The sequence below is a fragment of the Hippocampus guttulatus genome, chromosome 18 (genome assembly GCF_054856545.1).
Source record: "Hippocampus guttulatus isolate MCC_2025c chromosome 18, RoL_Hgut_1.0, whole genome shotgun sequence".
Lineage (NCBI taxonomy): Eukaryota > Metazoa > Chordata > Actinopteri > Syngnathiformes > Syngnathidae > Hippocampus > Hippocampus guttulatus.
Genome location: NC_141278.1, coordinates 5,989,675 through 6,009,664, shown reverse-complemented (window position 1 = coordinate 6,009,664; position 19,990 = coordinate 5,989,675). Strand labels below are relative to the sequence as shown.

The window sequence follows — 19,990 nt, the reverse complement described above, 5'->3', positions numbered from 1 at the left end:
AATACTTGGCCTAGCACAGCCATATTCACTACCTCAAAAACTGCACTGAACAGCATGAAGTCAAGGCAAATTGCTAAATTCCTTTTTTTTTTTTCCCCTTAAACATTCCGTACCATTAGCAAAAATGAAAACAGTCACATCAGTGGAGCATTGAGGCCGAGAGGAGCCTCTCCAAGGCCCCTTTTGAACAAACCTGACTGACATGGCGGGTTTCATTTAAATGTAATTTTCACAGTCGTATTTCAGTGACCTGAATAGCTCCTTGTACAAGTCTCGACGGCATCTTTTTATCCGGCCGTCAGCTTGGCAATGATAGAGGTGAAGGCTGAAAAAAACCCAAGGCCATAAATACACAGTATTGCACTTGGATCGCATTGCCGCATGCACGCGGCGCAAATGCGGACTGTGCGCACGAATTCTGCTGTTAACTCTGTATTTTTGTATTTTATTTATTTATTTTTAATGGCTCACACTTGTTCATTCATTGTACGCAGCGCAGGCACACCTTCTCCCACCCCCCAAGTGAGTAATTTGCCTGCGCGTTGCTCTTGGATTGCGGCGGAGCAAACTGTTCATCATTCTGTCAGCAGCCACTGCAGGATAATGTTTCAGCGTCAAGAGAAGTTTTTAAAATTCATGATCTGCTGATTCCCCCCACCCCGCTTACAGCCGAGCGTTATTGACGGCGACAAGACGGGCTGAAAATCCCACTTTTTGTATTTACTGTGCGCAGATCCGACACGCGATATCGGCGCCGCTTGAATTTGGCTCTTCCTTGCAATCATCTTCTTCACTGAGCAATAAGCCTCGTCCTCCTCTCTCAAATTGATCCCATCAGCCACTTGTGCCCCCCCCCCCCGCCCCCCTGTTCCGGACATGAGCCCTGTGACAATGTGCCGAGAACAGACAGCCCGAGGTGTGACATGAGGCTTGATTATGTGTTGACACTCTCATTTCTGCAGCAAAGATGTTCTCTGCAAGGATAACAGCATGCAACATCTCTGCAGTTTGGTGAAGTGTCAGACTAAGCATATTAAGCTCATCCACTCTCCTTATGTGTGCGCGCGCGTGATTGTGTGTGTTTATTGTGTGTTTGCAGATTTAATCAGGCCACTGATCTCCTGGGTGCGCTAAAGCAGCCAGAAATGAGATCCTTTAAGCCCCATTTAAGGTGATGAATGTGATGATGAGAATCTTTTTTTGTGGGCCACCCAAAAATCTGCCGTTTAGCTTGAGTATTTTTAAAAAAAAATTTAAATCAGGTGATATTTGTCGAAGGATCTCTTTGAGAAACACAAAAACAGATCTGGAAGGGCGATGGGGCTGACTAGGTTGTATGTGCAGGAGCATCGTATTTCGCACGGACGTCTTCCCCGTATTCGTTGTAGATCGTCTGAAGTTGACATCATTTCGCCAAATGAAAAGCTTTGGTCACAAAATCCCCAGAATGCAAATATTTTCCCAAGGCATGTAATTTGTGACAAATGCTTCAAAGTAAAACCAGTCCAGATTTGGAGGTAGTTACAATTCAATGTTGTCATATTGCTATAAATAATGGATTCTATGAAATGCTTAGCAATTACATTTTCTGACCGCAAACTCGGATCGAAAACAGATGAGCAGTAAATTTGTCCCGTTTGCGACTGTGGAAATGAGACCGCTCGATCAACGGCCTACTTTTTTTTTTTATGTTGAGATTGACATAGAAACACCAGTTTATCGTTTCTGTTTTTAAAATCGACGTCGTCGGCACAGCTCCATCGCCGCGTCCTCGGTTCCCCTCCGTGTAGTCGATCGCGTGCCAAAAGACCGGTTCTGCACTGCGCGACGCATCCAGCACATTTGGACCGCTCGTTTCTGCTCGAGGTGTCCAAGGCACCGAAACAAAGCACAGAGAGAAAACATTGCGGTTTTTGGCTTTGCTCTGCTGCTTATTTATGGTGAGTATCCATCCATCCTTTTGTGCTCTGTGGGCAGTGACGACGCGGGAGGGAATTCTTGGAAGGGAGCGTTATAAATAACGCCGCAATGTGCCTCAAATGTTCGGTGAGCACTGGCCGGGCCTTTGCACAGAGCTTAAATCTGCAACCCCCCCCCCCCCCCCCAAAAAAAAAAAAACTAAAAGAAAACAAGCCCAATAAAATAAATAAATAGATGGTGCACGGTCTGCCAGTGGCCTACTTTTCGCGTCTTCAAAACACCCCCCTGCCTCCCCCTTGCGTCTATCAATCATTTTTCAGGCTCACGCTGGTTTTTACCCCCTTGTGGTGATGATACCTGCACATCTCCGGATTATCAAAAGACGGTAAAAGGCAAAATCTGCTCAGAGAGCAAATGCGCAACATGGATTAAAAAAAATAAAATTAAATAGAACACTGGCGGTAACGGTTTCCTTTATAGTTTCCCTTATAACCTTGATTATTTGAATTGAAATTGAATCTTGAATTGAGGCATCAGAAAGAGAGACGGTCTGGCTCACAATGCATGTTCGGAAGAGAGACCCTGGTCTGAATCGGGATCAAGTCCAGTTCTCATGCGGTCCGGCTGTCAATTTCTTGTACCTTTTGTAACAGCCTGCTAACGCAGCTACCTGTATTGTGACCATGTGACCAGAATGAGCCAATCAGATCATTTCTTCACTTGTATTCTTTACTGGGAGAGATTTGCTGGATCGGTCACATGGCATGACTCGTTCAAAAGTTTGGGCAAGGTCGCTTTGAAAGCTGAGATTTTATAAACGAATCGCTGCCTTTTGATTCTTTTGGAAGCTCGTGCAAGACCATGAAGGGAACGTGAGCGGCACTTCCAAAACGCACCCCTCGCTTGGTTCTTTGCGTGCTTGTTAGTCCACTGAAATAGCTTTCTGCCCCCCCCCCCCCCCGCCTCCTTTACACGGCTGAGATGCACGCGGGACGGCCCAAGCGGTTTCTTCATGCACTCGTAGCAGGGTGGGAGTTTTGCCTGGCGCATCGATCAGCGTAAAAAATCCAATTGCGGCCCACTTGCAGCGCTCTGATTGCTCTCCGGTTGTTGTTGTTGTCAGAACACGAGGCTCCGCCAGGTTTCTGTGGCTGAAAAACGAAAAGGAGCACAGGGCTCGCATCTGGATTTGGGGGATGGATGCGGGTGGAGAGGACGGCATGAGACACGGTGAGGGAAGGGACAGGCTTTCTTTTTGAGAGCTGCGAGGTTTCCTTTCAGCGGCACTCGGTCGGCGCTCGGAGGTGTACGTCATCGGTTATTAGTGCCGTTAATAGTTAAATTAACTAAAGGACATTACAAGAAGCCACAGAGAGGAAAAAAATGATCAAGGATGATGAAAAGTGGAAATAGTTTAAAAAAAAATTACATTTATTTAAAAAAAAAAGAAAAAAAAAAAGCTAGGACACACGTATGCATCAAAGCTGCCAACTTGTGGTCAGCACTTTCTGCTCGCCAACGCTTGCTGCCTATGCAGATGTTAGCGGCAGCTGTTGGGATTTCTGTGCAGGGCTGCTCCAATAGCAGCTGTGCTTTTCACTGAGTCAAATGGATGATTGTGCTTTTTCATTTGTTTCCTCAGCAAAAAAAATAAAAAATAAAAAAATCACGCCACAACGTGAATAACGAATAACGTTACAGAAATTTGCACTGAGTCACAGCACTATTATTTTAATTGCACTCGTTATCTTGAGTTGCCCACATTAATGCAAGTCAAAGTTTCAGCCGTGGTTCCTCCACGGTTCATTAAATATTAACTTCGGCAACATGTTATTTCCTTTTCCAGAATATGAACCACGGCCTCGTATTTTTATTGCGTTTGTTCTGTCACGCGGGCAAAATACCGACAGGTCAACACGGTCACACTGACTCCATATTTTGCCACCACTCGACATTTCAATTGATTTCTAAACCATTTCCAATAAAATAATGGCATTGCTTTTCTCAAACATAAACGCTCACCTGATTTTCGCAGCATTGGCCAGCCGAGGCAAACGTTTCCGGCGAGTATACGTTCGAAGCGGCAAAAGAGAAGACGGGCAGATGAACGTCCCGTCGTCGAAAGAATGCGCCTTCCTCCGACTACCGTTTGTTTCTGTCTGCAGAACTCGTCTGCAGAAAGGAATGTTCGGTGTCGTGTTTACATTAGTTCGCTGGCTTGACGCGGCGTTTGCCTCTTGCCGTAAATCTTGGATTTCAAGCGGTTAGACGAAACGAGTTTGACACGGCACGGAGTCATGTCCTGATCGCTTGCGTTCGGGACTTAGCGACACACACGGTACACGGATCGACTCTGTGCGCAAGAGAATAGAAAAAACAATGAAACCCGATGCATCGACTGTAAGTTTAGCGCCGGGTAATGAGCGAAGCCGTATTGCCAAATCTTTTGTATGAACACAGTCGATGTGCAATTTACGAACAATGGAGTCCAAGATATACCGTTGTACTGTAAACAGTCAGGCAAGATCAATACAGTCGCGGGAATAGTTAAAATAATACAATACATAATAACCAGTGTGATCAAATATTTTGAATTTATTAAACGGAATTCGGGTCACGTGACAATTTTTAGGATTTGGGATTTGGTTGGTGAAATATGAGCTGCGCGACTCAGCAAGTCTCGCCAGTTGCCATTTAGGGGAAAAATAAATGCTTTGTGCGAGGGAGACGGTGTGCCGTTTGAGTTTGCGCGATGCACGTGAACATGGCCGCGCGCTAGCTCGCCATGATGCGAAACGAAGGGAGCAGCCAAGATTATTACATTATTGCATTCGAGCATATTTTTTTCCACATATAAAACAGGAAAAGAAGCAACTATCAACATGCAAGTTTAGCAAATGAAAGACACAACAACCATGACGTCTAACGTTGGGATCAACGCCACAAGGCCATGCTATGCTAACGTCACAGTTAAGCTAACTGACAGATCATTCAAACCTTAAATAAGCTTCATTTGCCTTTAATTGAGAACAAAAACAAATCGACAAAACAGCGACTGGTTTTGGGACCACGAAAAACAATTTATGACGACAAATATAATAAATATATATAGTAGGCTACTTTGGCATAGAACCACACAACTGCTACACTGTGCCTTTGCTCCACTGATACTGCCCGTATTTTTTTCCCAATTTATTTTCCTCTTTGTCAACCTTGGGGCGAAAGTACTTTCATGGGAGCTGGTTCTTGAACAGAAGGCAGGACTCCAAGAAAAAAAAAAAAAAGGTCACGTTACCACCTCCTTGCTGCTGCAGGCTATCCAGCTCTACTTCTAACCTGATATAACCTGCCTGCCTGCATAAAGCATCTCCCGAGTCCCCCCCCCCCTCCCCTCCTCGCCCTTCTCTTTCTCGACTTCTACTCATCCTACCCGCATCCATCAACACCCACGTCCTCAGACCTCACTGCATCTCGTTCTAAACAAACCTCCAGCGTGGAAAGCCCGGGGAAAGGTGTAGACTCTGAGCAGGACAAAAGATGTTTGTTTGTGACCTTTAAAATGCGAACGCTCCATAGAAAGTTCATTCTTCATGATAGACAAAATGGTGTAAATCATGACGACAACACTAAAATGTTTTGCTGTTTATTTCACCGCATTAGACTGCCGTGAGACCATCTGGAGCGCCTGTGTCCGATTTATTTTTTTTGTTGGATGCGCGCTACAGTACTATCAGCGCACACACATACGATACACACTTCTTTTCAGGGATTATTCCATTCAGGATGTTGATTCCAAACAATGGGCTTAACCTTTTCACTCTCCACGTTTGTTTGCATCACTTTATAGCTCGTGAATGAACACACAGGCAACTTGAGCTCTTTTATTTTTGTATCAATGGCTCAATGTTGAGGAAATTCATAAAGGGGAAACCATTGGATTTTTTTGGGGGGGGTGGGTGGAAAACACAAAGTACTGTTTTGCAGAAGAAATATGAGATACAGTCCTGGGTAAGATTAGACACCAAACTTCAGTTTACAATTGAATGATTATAATGAGGCTTCCGTTCTAAAGGTCTCCAAAAGTGCTTTGTTTGTTTTGGTGTTGTGCAGTGCGATGGAAAAAAGTATTTGCCCGCTTACCCGATTTCTGTGTTCTTTGCATATTCATTGCACACAAAGTTTTCAGTTCGTCAAACCAATTTGAACCCTTTTGGGGGACAGCGGTTACTGCAGTGGACAGCTTATCATGTTATCGGGCTACAGGGGTGTACGAAAGGGTTAATATCACAGAGAGACAACCCAAGGAAATACTAAATGCCAATTTAATTTTTTAGGGCTCATAAAAATAAAAAAATCCCAAACGACCTGTTCCATTGTAAAAACGTAATCCCCCCCCCGCCCCCCCTTGTCAAATCACAATGTAATTGTAACGAACAACAGTTTAGGCAAAGTTTCAGGCAACTGTCATGTGCGTTCTAAATCCGGCAACACGCTAGCACCACATTTGTTGAATCAAGAACACCGAAATCCGGAAGGGGGCACAAACTTTTTCACAGCACCGCAGTTTGTTGACGATTTTGCTGATTGTGTTCACTGACATCATTCCGCTTAAAGCCATTGACATCATGGCTGTTTCCGCTCTTAAATTACGTCAGTCGGTCGAGTCGAAACGTGCCATGTCTTTGAGTGGTTAGAATTGCTCAAGAAGATGAGCACAAATTAGCCAAGCACAAAAATACCAAGCGCTGCGACAGACAGTCTCCTCATAAATGCGCCGTGATTTTGTGAGCGCCTGTTGATTGTTGCTTTGGCGGTCCAGTGGTGAGCGCGTCGACCTCACAGTGCAGAGAGTTCAATTCCAGCTCCGGCGTCCAGGTGTGGAGTTTGCATGTTCTCCCCGGGCCTGGGTGGGTTTTCTCCAGGTACTCCGGTTTCCTCCCACATTCCAAAAACATGCATGGCAGGCTGATTGAACACTCGAAATTGTCCCGAGTTGTGAGTGTGAGCACGGATGGTTGTTCGTCTACGTGTGCCCTGCGATTGGCTGGCAACCAGTTCAGGGTGTCCCCCACCGACTGCCCAAAGACGACTGGGATAGGCTCCGGCACCCCCCCACGACCCTTGTGAGGATAAAGCGGATCGGAAAATAGATGGATGGATGTTTTAAGGCAAACGACGGGTATTTCGGTAATCCATTTCTTTGTTTGACGTCAACTGGGAGGGGAAAAAAAAAACGTCTTTCCTTTCAGGCCATCCCAAAAATGACTTGAGGTTATGACAGTCCCTATCAAAACAAACTGCCATGCAAAAAAAAAAAAAAAAAAAAAAAGACTAGCTCCACATAAAAAGAGACGATTTCGGATCACTAATGTGCATAATCAATGAGATCTATTACGAGATTGTATCCTCAAAAAAAAAATCTGCAAGATTTATTTCATGTGATGCTAATTAGACGAAGGATCATTCTCATCTAGTTATACGAAACGGTGAGGGCGTTTCACTTCTGCATATTCTTGTTATTTTTTTAAATCAAGATTTGGGTTTCTTCATTTCGCTTCACTAGATGGGTAAAATGTTCCAAATCGTCGTCACACAATTCGAGTCCACTCTAAATCACCAGTGCAATACGTACATACATACATACAGCAGGCGCATTGTTAAATGACATTTGAAAGGCAAATTACAAAATTCCAAATGTGAAGTGGCGGATGTCATTTGATTCGACCGCCTGTCTGCGAGTTGAAGCCAAAAATGTAAGATGTCCCCCGCAAAAGAAAAAAAAAAAGAGCTGTTTCCCGTCTGCTTGGCACATCTCGGCGCATCAATATCCCGAGTCCCAAGCAAAGGAGAAGTGGGTCAAGGCAGCTGCTTCCGAACCAGACGATCCCCGTTAGCAAAACGCTTGCCAGATTGCATCCCGCCTCCGCCCCCCACCAGCATGAAAACCTCAAACCTTTTCCACCCCTGCCACAATTGAGTCGGACCTCTGATGTCTGAGCTCCAATCTCTTCTAAACCTGTTCTCTACCTTGTCACGGCGCCGAGGACAAAAAAAAAAAATCAAAGAAATATTAGTTGGAGCCTCAGCAGAGGAGAGCTGGTTGAGCATTTGGAGCCCCACAGGGATTTATACCTCCCCCCTTGCAGTTGTTATGTCTCATTTCTTCAAAACACCCAAACAGATGATGCTTTGTTTTTCTGACTTGTCTGGACTGGCTTTCCACTTAGTGATTCTTGTATTCCTTCTACAGAGATCCATTGCTTTCCAATGACACTTTTGGACCCTCATTCCGAAAAAGGATATTTCATTTTCGAACCGGGTTTGAAATTAATGTCTTTTCAAGCGCACAAAGGCACTTCCTGCTTCCTTGTGTGCACGCTGTAACTGATTGACAGTAACCTGAGTGAAACCTAATGAGACGGTCTCATACAACAATCCTACTAGAGTTCACTGAAGTGATAGGAGGGGGGGATTTTAGTTACAGTTTCCCTTGAAGGGCCGTTATGACCGAAACCATGTAAAGAAGTCAAGAATAACAGTTTATTTACTTATTGTTTAAGTTACAGTAATGAGGGGGGTTGGTAACAAGAAAATGCTTCGAGTATCACTTGTATTTATCCCAAATGAGAATTTAAAATTTTGTTTGAGATTTTAGCAAGCATCATAAATGTGGACATCTTTGATTGGTTTTCGCGGGCCACATAAAATCATGTGACTGGCCAGAACTGGCCCCCGGGCCTTGAGTTTGACACCTGTGCCCTACAGCATTGTCATCTTGTTCAATGGATCATTGTAACCAACATTGTTGCCCGCTCGGCATCCATTGCAGCCTGGTCACCCTGGAAAGGGGATTGTCCCATCTGCGGCCCCTTCTCAAGGTTTCTCATTTTTGATGTTTTTTCTTGTTTTTTTTCCTTGCCCTCCTGGGGGTTAAGGTCAGAGTGTGTCGTGAAGCCCTGTTTGAGACTAAGCGCTCTATAAACAAGTGTGACTTGGTATTTCAGGTATGCCGAAATGATGCATTTTGTGCTTTTTTAGAGCCAGAAAATGTTCTGGGTAGGTTGACGAGGTACATTTGTAAAAATTGTAAAAGGAACAAGACGATTGTCAGCCAAGGACTGGCTGTACTATACTTCATGTGATTTATGGAGACTACTCCTTGATGTTCATCTGGTCTGTCATAGCCTTGTTGTGATGTGAGCTGTTTGGCGAAAGAAGCAGATTACAGTTGAATTTTTCACTCTTTGTTTTTATCGTATTTAATCTAACTCCTATATTTTATGCTATCTTTATGCAAGTTGTTGAAAGTTGTCATTAGGTATTCCAATCCACGCACTTTAGTATGCTGTGACTTCCTATAAATTCAAATCTTAGGCCACTTTCAACTACCGTTAAACGCGCTAAATCCTGCGGTCTACCATCTAAAATTCTTTATCCTACCCACCAAAAAAAAAAAGTGGTTTTGGCTTTGAAAAATAATCGTAAAATGACCAATGCAGATCGACTTTTGACAACATATTTCGGGTCTCTTCGAACAGAATTATGCCTTACAAGATATGGACTACTTGACATGATACAAAGCCCCCCTGTTTGAGACGTGGGATTTGAAAGACAAGCTTCTTCCACGTTCTCAACTCTTCGGGGTTGGATTGAGGAGACCGGGGTGTCCGATTCCCGTACAGTGTTTCATGCCTGACAGAATATACTCCAATGTCTTGAGCCTCTGTGGGAAAGCAGGGGAACAAAATGCTGAACCTCACCCACGGTTGAATGTAACGCGAGAGGTTTCCACTTAAAGCACAACAGATATCAGTTCTGCTCCCTGTTTAAAAAAAAAAATCCTCAGGGACTGGTGTTGGGATACAATAAGTGACGTGACATGTAGACAACATGACCTGTTAATTAACGGATGGGGAAGACTGCGAGCAACACGGCTCCGTGCGTTTCTCATCAATCGCATTTGTAGCAGTTCACTTTTGTGCCGAATCGCTCTGTGATGGACTGACGAACCGCTTTTTGATTCCATCCTTCCGCCCGACAACGTGGTCCGACAACATTTGATTGATCCGGCCCGTCTCCGGGAGAAGAACAACATCAGTAAACGTATTGTCAATCAATGCTAGCGAACACGAATCAGCAGGCGCTTTAGCTTTGTCGTCACCCACACGTGAGTTGAGTGACACCCTCACTTCAAATCTGGCGCGTTGGTGTTGATGATGAGTTGGCTGCCAAATGTGCCCCCCCCCCCCCCCCCCCCCCTGGCTGGGTTCTTAATTGTCCACACGACTGAAGTTTGAAACTCTGCTCAGTTTTTGTTCCATGCCGGAGATATAAATCCCCAACACGATTCGCCGGTATTTTGTGCGAGAGAGAGAGAGAGAGAGAGAGAGAGCAGTCACCTCCATCTTGCAACCTCGGCTTGTGTGACTGCCACTTTTCTGCCGTAGACGTGACACGTGTGCAGTTAATCACATGACAAATACCGGCCAGAATTTCACAGATGATTTAATGTGTCTAGCTCCGTTTGCTCGTCATGGGGAAAGGGGGGGGGGGGGCTCGGCACGGAGCAGGAGGTGCTTGGAAGCAGGCTGAGGCTAAACAACAAGACGGTGTCATGGAGAGAAAGAGAAAATATTCCCGGTCGGAGCACAGAGCAAAAGATGAAGCTCATCTTTATCTTCACCCGGTGTGAACTAACGCCGCCTGTTGAGTCTCATCACCTCTTCGGTGCTTGGGTGCAGCGGAGTTGACAGAGCAGTTGTTGACCGTTAAGACCACCCACGGGGGTTGTGTCATCACCAGGCCGGGGGAGGATCATCCCAGCTCGCACCAACGCGCTCGCGCACGCACCCGCTGAAGAAAGACAAATAACTACACAGAAGGCGATTTTTGTAGCGGCGAGTTTCTGTTTCAATGTATTCATTGGTTAACTCTTATCCAGTTTGCATATATTTGCAAATTGTAACCCTTTCAGGGACAGCGGTTACTAAAGTGGACGGTTCATCATGTTATGAGGTTATAGGGTGCATGAAAGGGTTCATGTTGGCAAATAATAGTTATTAAAATTGGGTATGGCTTGGTGGTGATTCCTGTGATGACTTTGGGAATACTGTCAATCCGTTTCATTTTTTTGTGGGGGGGGGAATTCAGTCTGTGCTCTCAATGTTTTTTTTTTTCTTTCAGTGGAAAAAGTTGATGTAGTTCTCAGGAAACTGCTCGTATGTTCCAATGACATTCTCGTGCTCGTCCACTTTCATCTCTTTGGAGCAGTAAAACCGTGAACACGTGAGGCCATCGAGGGGAAAGGAACCATCTTGGCTAATGGAATTTAGAGTGAAAAGTGAAGAAGACGAGCAAGACTTTCTGCCAAAAGGAGAACAACAAAGTCATTTAGCGAGAAGTGTGAAGTCAATCGACACACGATTGGATCTTGCTAGTGATAAAAACTCCGGCGGGATTGGAGGACCATGCAGGACAGGAAGCGGCGAGTCCAGGAGACCGAGTGTCTCCGTGTGACTAGCCGTAGCTCCACCTGAAAAAGCAAAAGCTGACCCAAGGCCTGTCCAAACATCGGCAAACGTACGTCTCGTGATCTGTCGTGATTAAAAATGCCATCCTATCTTCAAGGCATTTTGGTGGACTCAAAGCTACGTTAAACATGCTAGCTTGCTAATTTCAAGACAAATATCATTCGGTATATTGTCATTATTTCGGATTGTTGAAAGGAATCGCACATCTGTCCGGAGAATAAATGAGTCATTTCATGGACATATCTGTGGTTGTAATAGCAGCCATTCTCAAGTGTTTGTGTGTCTCACTCTTGGGGAGTCGAATAAAAATTAGCATCTTTTTGCTACGGCACACCACAGAGTAACAATGAGGAAGTATTTCATAATTATAATTAACCCTCCCGCTGTTTTACCCAGTTCTCAAAATGCATATGACAAATTTATTGACTTCTGCTCGGTAGTTTGAGGAAGCGTGTTTGTGCTTTGGTGCCTGCACTTCATTTTCACGCTAATCTAGAGGAGCACTTTCATCTCAGGCTCCCAGATTTGCTAACGTCCCTCCTTACCCTGGCTGAACACGGACTCTATTTTTGTTACGATTCGCCGTTCATTTTGCTGGTCACAGTGCAAATAATTCGCTTTTTGGTTTCACAGATGGCAGGATTATAACATGCAAATGAGCTCACTAGAGGAAGATATTGAGTGTGCGTGTGTGTGTGTGTGTGTGTGTGTGTTTTCTCTCTGCTCGTAATTATTTTGGTGAAACAGATGGAGCGAGTGGGGAAGACTTCCCAAGTAAACGAATGAATATATGAATTTCATTAAAATAGTTTCCTCTGGATTCACCGACGATTTTCAACAAATGTTGATGACAAGTGCTGTTCATAAAAAATGGCCGCCCTCCCTCGTGACTGAATTTTCAATCATGTTTGATATTAATACTCTACAAATATGATGTTGGGCTGTCGCAAGCGAATCTTTTTGGGATTTGATTATTCCATCGCACCTACATGCTGCCCAATTGACGTCATTTATTTATTTTTGTGGGGGGTAAAAATTTGTGATAACCACGCTTCTATAATTTTTGGAGTATGCCAGGGTTGATGTACAGAGTAACACTGTTCGTGCTTAAAACGAAACCATATTTTAATATTAATTTTCTTATAAGCGTTGTCTGGTGTTGTCTCTCTCTCTCTCGCCAGGTCAAGATGAGTTTGACTGTGGTCCATAATCATTGTCGATCATCTTCTACTTCCCCTCGTGAAAGATTAAACAGGGGTGTGGAGACTTCTTCCACCTACGGTAAGTTTCACTTGCTTTGAGGTTCATGTTACGTTATTCATTGTAAAAGTATTTTGATTAATGACCTGTCAATCATACTCTTGCATAGGAGGTTATCATTGTTGTGTATCAAGTATGATACAACTGGAAAAACCCAAATGGCATCATATGAATATATTAATGTTTTTATTAATGTATGAAAAACATTATTATTATTATTATTATCATTATATATATTTTTTAGCCACAATCCACATCGTGCCTGCCGCGATTGTCGAGACCTCGAGCGGCTTGATCACATACGCAGGCGCCCACGCGCCGCCGGTGATGGAAACGGGAAGTGACACGCTAATAATTGCAAAACGAAATCGAGTTGGAGCCCGCCTCAGGATAGCGCCGCGATGATGGACGTGCGTGCAGCCCGCTTGGAGATGACGCGCGTCACCTGCTCCACGCCCGCGGAAATGAACGGACGGCTAACGAGGCCTGTTTCGAATCAACAAGACGGGGGGAGATGGACCGGGGACGCGAGCGCCACCTCGTTGCCGGCCCACCTGCAGCCTTGCAAGAAGGCGACGTAAGACCCGGTTGGAGGCTTTGCTGCGTGTTTATCTGATCAGTTTTCCCCCTGCCGGGACCACGAGGGACAGGAATCGCTTGCTGTGTTCACTTTATTATTATTTTTTTCCCATTGGGCCTCACTGGTGGAAGTGCTGCGGCTCAGGAAGTCGGAGTGTCATGGAGCTAATGCGCTGCCTGGCCGGTGAACCACGAGGAAGGATCCTCGTGTGCATTTGGACGACATTTATGATGGGAAGCCTGTAATTATGCGGGCATCCGCCAGATAGCTTAACAGCGCCGACGTTAATATCAACCGCGAGGGCTGCAACGCTCAGGTTTCATTTTTTCATTCTTTCCTCGACAGGTCGGAGGTGTTTGTTATTCATTATGATCCATTTTTCAGTGTTTTTCCTGGCTTCCTTTCGCACTAAAATTTTATGTCGGACAGGGGTTGCGAGTCACGATGCATGCAGGAAGAAACTGCGCATCAGATTTAGTTGCATATCTTATAACTAATCTCTATATCTAACTAATCATTTAAATCAGGGGTTGGGGGGAGGGCAGTGCAGAGGGACCGGGTTCAATTCCAGCTCCGGCCTCCCTGTGTGGAGTTTGCATGTTCTCCCCGGGCCTGTGTGGGTTTTTTCCGGGTACTCCGGTTTCCTCCCACATTCCAAAAACATGCATGGCAGGCTGATTGAACACTCAAAATTGTCCCGCGGTGTGAGTGTGAGCGTGGATGGTTGTTTGTCTCTGTGTGCCCTGCGATTGGCTGGCAACCGGTTCAGGGTGTCCCCCGCCTACTGCCCAAAGACAGCTGAGACAGGCTCCAGCACATTTCGGTACAAATTTTAGCAAGTTGACACACATGGTTTGCTTTCGCGGGCCACGTAAAATGACCCAGCTGGCCGGATTTGGCCCACAGGCCTTGAGTTTGACACCTGTGAGTTAGATCCTATTGTGTTTGAATTCTTGCTTTGTTGTGCCAGTGGCTGGTAAAAGAGGCAAAAGTGGCATGTTCGAGAGCAGCATTCAGGTAATATGGCTGCAAGAGGCAGCCCAGCCTCGCCAGGCCTCCCTTCCACCTCATTTAAAGCCCCGTCTCTGAACTGTGACCCATCAAGTCGTCCGGGGCCTTAAACCCAAGCGACACGCCCCACCTCTTGCATCCAAATCAAGGGCGAAGCGGAGCATCTGCTGTGCATCCAATCACTTATAAAATATTCAGGGCAAAGGAAAGGAACAGACCCCCACAATATCCAGAAATGTATTTCTGACTGACTTGGGTGGGTGGGGCGTGTGATTGGGCGGTTTGGGCCACAGCACAACGCAGCGAAGCAGATTGCAAATGTTTTGTCAACACGGGATTAAACGGGATCATCTGATTCAAAGCAAACGCACAGACGTTAATCTTCTTTTTTCACCAAACAAGGTTACGGTCCAACTTTTACTTGAGATCTCCTTAAGATGCGTCCATTCCACCACGAATGGGAGGTTTTTTTTTTTTTTCTTCAGTCGTCTTGACCATTTGGCAGGATTTCTCGTTTCAGTTACACACTCACAAGAAAGCAGTGCTCGCTTGGTCACCCTTTCCCTGCTGTCCCAAACTGTTTTTAATCATTAATGGCGCTTCCTGCTTCTTTCCTGCTTGAGCAAGATTGCATGTCACCTGAAATGAAAGCGAGCGCCCCCCCCCCGCACTTCCTACACAAATAATGATAACCTGTCACATAAGCTGTCCACTGTAGTAACCGCTGTCCCCAAAAGGGTTAATGTTGATTTTTTTTTTTTTAATTCCCTTCACCACAAATCAAGATGCCCTGCACATCAACTTGCAGCCCCGAAACACATTTTGCGCACTTTCCATTGCACGATCCGAGTTGGAATACAACTCGCTATGCAATCATCAACCGCGATATTAACCAGCCTCAAATCCAATGAGCCCAAATTTCAGCGCTTCAGCTTTTGATTGACACTTATAATCGTTTTCATGGAAATCGAGACAAATCATTCGCCCCCCTCCCCCTCCCCGGAATGACATCACACTGCCCTCTGTTTGTTTCCTCTTGACTGGCAGCATGACTCATGCGATAAGTTCCTGTTGCATTATAGAACAAATATTTGCCCCCAAATCCAATATCACACAAACGGCACCCATTTCTACACTCACCCTTTGTGTGTCATTTACACCACAAGGTTCCCTCGAATCACCAGAAAGCGCACGCAAGACTTTGTTGCGAAGGAATCATTCACGGCCAGCCTCCCCGATGGGGCTTATCGGCGACGACGGCATCAGGTCAGTGACTCCCGTCCCGTCACTGCCTGTCATCTGTCACATAATCACGATAAACACCAGCTTGGCCTTAACGCCCTGAAAAACGTATCTCATGATTTGAATCGGGTAATTTGCCTTCATTAACTCATTCACTCCCAAAGACGTTTTTAAACGTCTTTTCAGACTTGGTCCAGAATTGGCTGGTACTGAATGAGTTAATTGAGTCACCGGACTCCCATGAGGGACAAAATATGAGCAACGACGCTCAGTATGATGTGCAGCGTGAGCACAGCGAAAAACGATCAATATCAACAAACAACAGTGATGAGCGCATGTGATAATTTCAGACGCAGATCCCAGACGCCGACAGGCCTGCCGGGACTGGATGCTTTGGGCTGCTTACCGGAATCCTCCAAACACGGCGGCAACATTTCTGCTCATGGAAAATTTGGTTGCTGGTTTTAAGCTTTTATCGGCATCACCCTCATGGCGACGGAATCTGTTTCTTTGCTTTCAGTGCGCCTGTTCCAGAGGAGTCACGGCGGCTGTGGGAGGGATGCAAGCCTCGAGAGGAGGCTCAAGTTCGAGTAATTGAAGTTTCAGATTGTTGGACTGCTTCACGGCATGAATTTAGTGGCCACGTGTTTGTATCGAACCGAACTTGTCGTACTCGTTTTATTTTTCCTTATTCATCCACCTTTACATTTCAGGGCCCTAATTTGGGGAAGAGTGCACATTTAGCGCAAAAGCACAGTGCAACTGTGTGATGTTTTCTTTCTTTTGGTATTTTAAGCAGACGGGCCGTTCGCGCCGTTGTGGGAGTGAACACAGCGAACTTGTGTCGTGGAAATGTGACATTTAACAATGTTATCTTAGAATTAACTGTTCACTTGTGTCGCACATCCTGGTGTCAAACAACCTCAACTGTGATCGAAAGTCATTATTTTGCGACATGAGCCACATGATGACCTCGTTTTCTTAACATTGATTCATCAGAACCAAACCATTCGCGATATTTGAACAGCGCACGAGCATATCAAAGTGTGATTTAAATTCATGTGAACTAAAAGGGTCATCAAATAAAAAGTGAATTACAAAGAAAAGTGCAATCTTGCAAATCACTTTAAATTTTTTTTTTTTTTTTGCCGTGAACAAATCTTAGCCCTGAGGTGACGTTTCCTTAATAAAGGAGCCCAACCCGCCCACGGGCAACGGCGTGAAGCAACTTGTCCTCTTTGTAGTGATTCACCACTGAATATTTCAAAGTGAAATAAAGAAGACTTGTCGTTCACTGGAATTACATCGCCTCGAGCAGTGCGGAGCTCATGCTGGTTTCCCCACAGTTTAAAAAAAAAAAAAAAAAAGACATTAGCCATCACTGAGCAGGCAGATTTAACAGCGAATACAATTTTCAACGCGCTGGTTCACCTTTTGAACAGTTCAACTTTGACCTTGTCTGGTCGATTACTTCATTGGGTTTTTTTTTGGGGGGGGGGGGTATAGACTGTAAATAACAGGAATTAGAGTGCAATGAATACGTGGTAGAAGGGTCGGGTTGCGTCACGAGGTTGTTATTGCCAAGCCTGTGACGTCTGTCTGTTTTTCATGCGGAGCTAAGTGCGAGATCAAACCCTCTCTTGTTCTCCTGACGTCGCGTGTTCCACTTATCATGCATTTGATTGTTCACGTTCTGATTGTCAGCACCTGCTTTGAGAGAGCCAGCGTAGGCGAGGCGCAATGATACACACAGTACCTTCTTGTGCTTGCAAAGGGGGAATTCCCACATCGGTGAGCTCCATTTGAAAAGAAAGGAGGAAAAGGGATTTTTTTTTTCCTCGGGTGACAGAGCATCATCGCATCATTCATCCATCCATTTTCCGATCCGCTTTATCCTCACAAGAGGTCGACGTGCTAATCACTGGCCCACCCTCATAGCATCATTCTGTCATGAAATAGATTTAGAATCGGCATCTGTTGACTACTGGAGGGATCACTTGAAGGTGTTCCGGTCAGTGTGTTGATCCGCCAACCCTGATGCGATCCTCCGTGAGTGTGATCGGCCAATAACAATTCGAATCACTCGGATGAGCTGCACATTTTTTCAAAGCAGTACGGCTCATTCTGCTGTTGTCGGGAACTTCCAGGGGTCAAGGGTGGCGCTGCCCCACACAGTCGAGACAAAATTGCTAAAGAGGGAACTTCGCTTCACCCTGACAAGCGTTTTGAAAGCGTCGCTATTGATTTTGCATCCATATTTTTCCATGTCACCTTGGCGTCCACCACAGGGCAATCAAAACACAGTGATCACAGTGCTTGTGCCCGTCATTTTAAATCCTCCCCAAGGTCCTTCTGAATTTGTATTTTTCAGTTTGGCAGTTGCGCCAGTTTTCCGAACTTAATGTGCGGTTGAAAGTAGAAAAGTGCAGTGCCAAGCTGATTTTGGAACAATGTGGTGGGAAACGTGCAAAAGTGTCAAAAGTTGCAAAGTCATTTACCGGTAGTCAGTCATTTGCAGCGGAGAGCATTTATCGTTTCGAGACTAAGATTATTTGATGCTCTGCATATTTACATGATTCTTATGACCCGAGACATTTACACTTTGATGAAATTGTCAGAAGGCGAGCAAGCTTCAGATCCTGTTGTATGCTGTGGTCTGCAGTCCTCCGCTTTTGTAGTCTTTGTGTTCATGGGGCGCGTTAGAACTATAGATAAAAAGACAAAAACACCGGAGCCGCTGGTGTATGATTACACGTCTCAGTCTGGGGCTAAATTGTTTGCACCTTGAGTCACCGCTCAGCCGGTTGGGTCCTGTTAAAGTGCCCTTGACTGTGACAAAGATGTCAAACAGATCAGGGGGCTTCTTCGCTGGTGACTCACCTCGGTCAAGGCCATCTGCCTACGGGTGGTAGAGAGGCGCAACAAAACCCGCTGGAAGACTGATTTGCAGGGAAAAAAAGACAGCAGGAGATGAATAGGTTCAAGGAGGAGGCATCTCACCTTACGGGTTCCGTTACATCAGTGGTTCTCAATTATTTTCTGTCATGCCCCCCCTAGGAAGAGGAAAACATCTCGCCCCCCCTCCCCATCAAAATATTTTTTGATTGACCATGTCAAACCATACGATACTGAAAAATAAAATCATATAAAATCAATAGCTAATAATGCATTCAAACTAATCACCAACATTATGTCAGGAGCACAATATAAAACAACTTTAACCAGCAAAACACAAATGTATAAAATAATTTGTGCTGATTTTTTAAAATCAAAGATGATGTCTGGATTAATGGCTACGAGTAGCAGTCACAAAGCGGGATGATTGTTGGCAATATTCGGCACGTTTTCGCTGAAAGAAGCTTAAGCGTCTTATCAGCGTGATTGGGGTGTAATGTCTTTAAGTGACGCCTGAATTTATTTGGCTTCATGCTGTCCGCTGCCAACATTTTCAGACAGTAATTAGACACGGGTCTTTCCTCTCCCATCGTAGTCACAGTGAAGCCAAGCGCTACATACGCTTCGTCTGAGCTTTCGGGATACTTGCATTTGTCTCTTACCTCAGTCTCTCTCTACCCGTCGACTTCGTGTCTACTCATACTCTGTGCTGTGTGCAAAGCGCGCCTGCTCAGTGGAAACAAAACACCGAGCGAATGCTCCCTGCGCACACTCTGCCAATGAGAACGCCACTAACCCCCGAATGTAGTTGAGGTGCAACTGCACTTTATTCTAGGACAGTAAAAAAAATAAAAATAAAAAAGCCGAGGTCAAACGCCCCCCTCTTGACAGAGCCTCGCACCCCCCTGGGGGGGCGTGCCCCACTATTTGAGAAACACTGCTATACATGGTCGTTTTTGGGGGCAAAAAACGCCTTGCAATACATGGTCGTTTTTTGGGGGTGAAAAACGCCTTACTATACATGGTCTTTTTTTTTCAGCTAATGTGCCCTGCTATACATGGTCGTTTTTTTGGGTAAAAAACGGCTTACTATAAATGGTTGTTTTTTTTTGGGCTAAGAATGCCTTACTATACCTCATCGTTTTTTTGGGGCAAAAATGCGTTACTATACATGGTCGTTTTTTTTTGGGCTAAAAACGCCTTACTATACATGGTTGTTTTTTTGGACAAAAAACGCCATACTATATATACATGGTCGTTTTTTTCGGCAAAAAAACGCCTTACTATACCTCATCGTTTTTTGGGGTAAAAAACGCCTTACTATATATAGTAAGGCGTTTTCAGCCGAAAAAAACGACCATGTATAGAAAGGCGTTTTGAGCCCAAAAAAACAACCATGTATAGTAAGGAGTTTTTGGGCCGAAAAAAAAAAAACGACCATGTATAGTAAGGCGTTTTCAGCCCAAAAAAACGACCATGTATATAGTTAGCCGTTTTAGCCCAAAAAAACAACCATGTACAGTAAGGCGTTTTTAGCCGAAAAAAACCTCGA

General features: G+C 45.0%; 1 long non-coding RNA gene across 2 annotated transcripts in view; it reads left to right on the top strand.

Moving 5' to 3' along the window:
- Window positions 1-16,649, top strand: part of LOC147190840 (uncharacterized) — a 48,839-nt gene extending 32,190 nt beyond the window's left edge. For both annotated transcript variants that reach the window (XR_015103665.1, XR_015103666.1), the window contains 3 exons: window positions 12,632-12,731; window positions 12,955-15,567; window positions 15,894-16,649. This is a non-coding gene — a long non-coding RNA (uncharacterized LOC147190840). The remainder of the gene's footprint in view (window positions 1-12,631; window positions 12,732-12,954; window positions 15,568-15,893) is intronic.
- The last annotated feature ends 3,341 nt before the right edge of the window (window positions 16,650-19,990 follow it).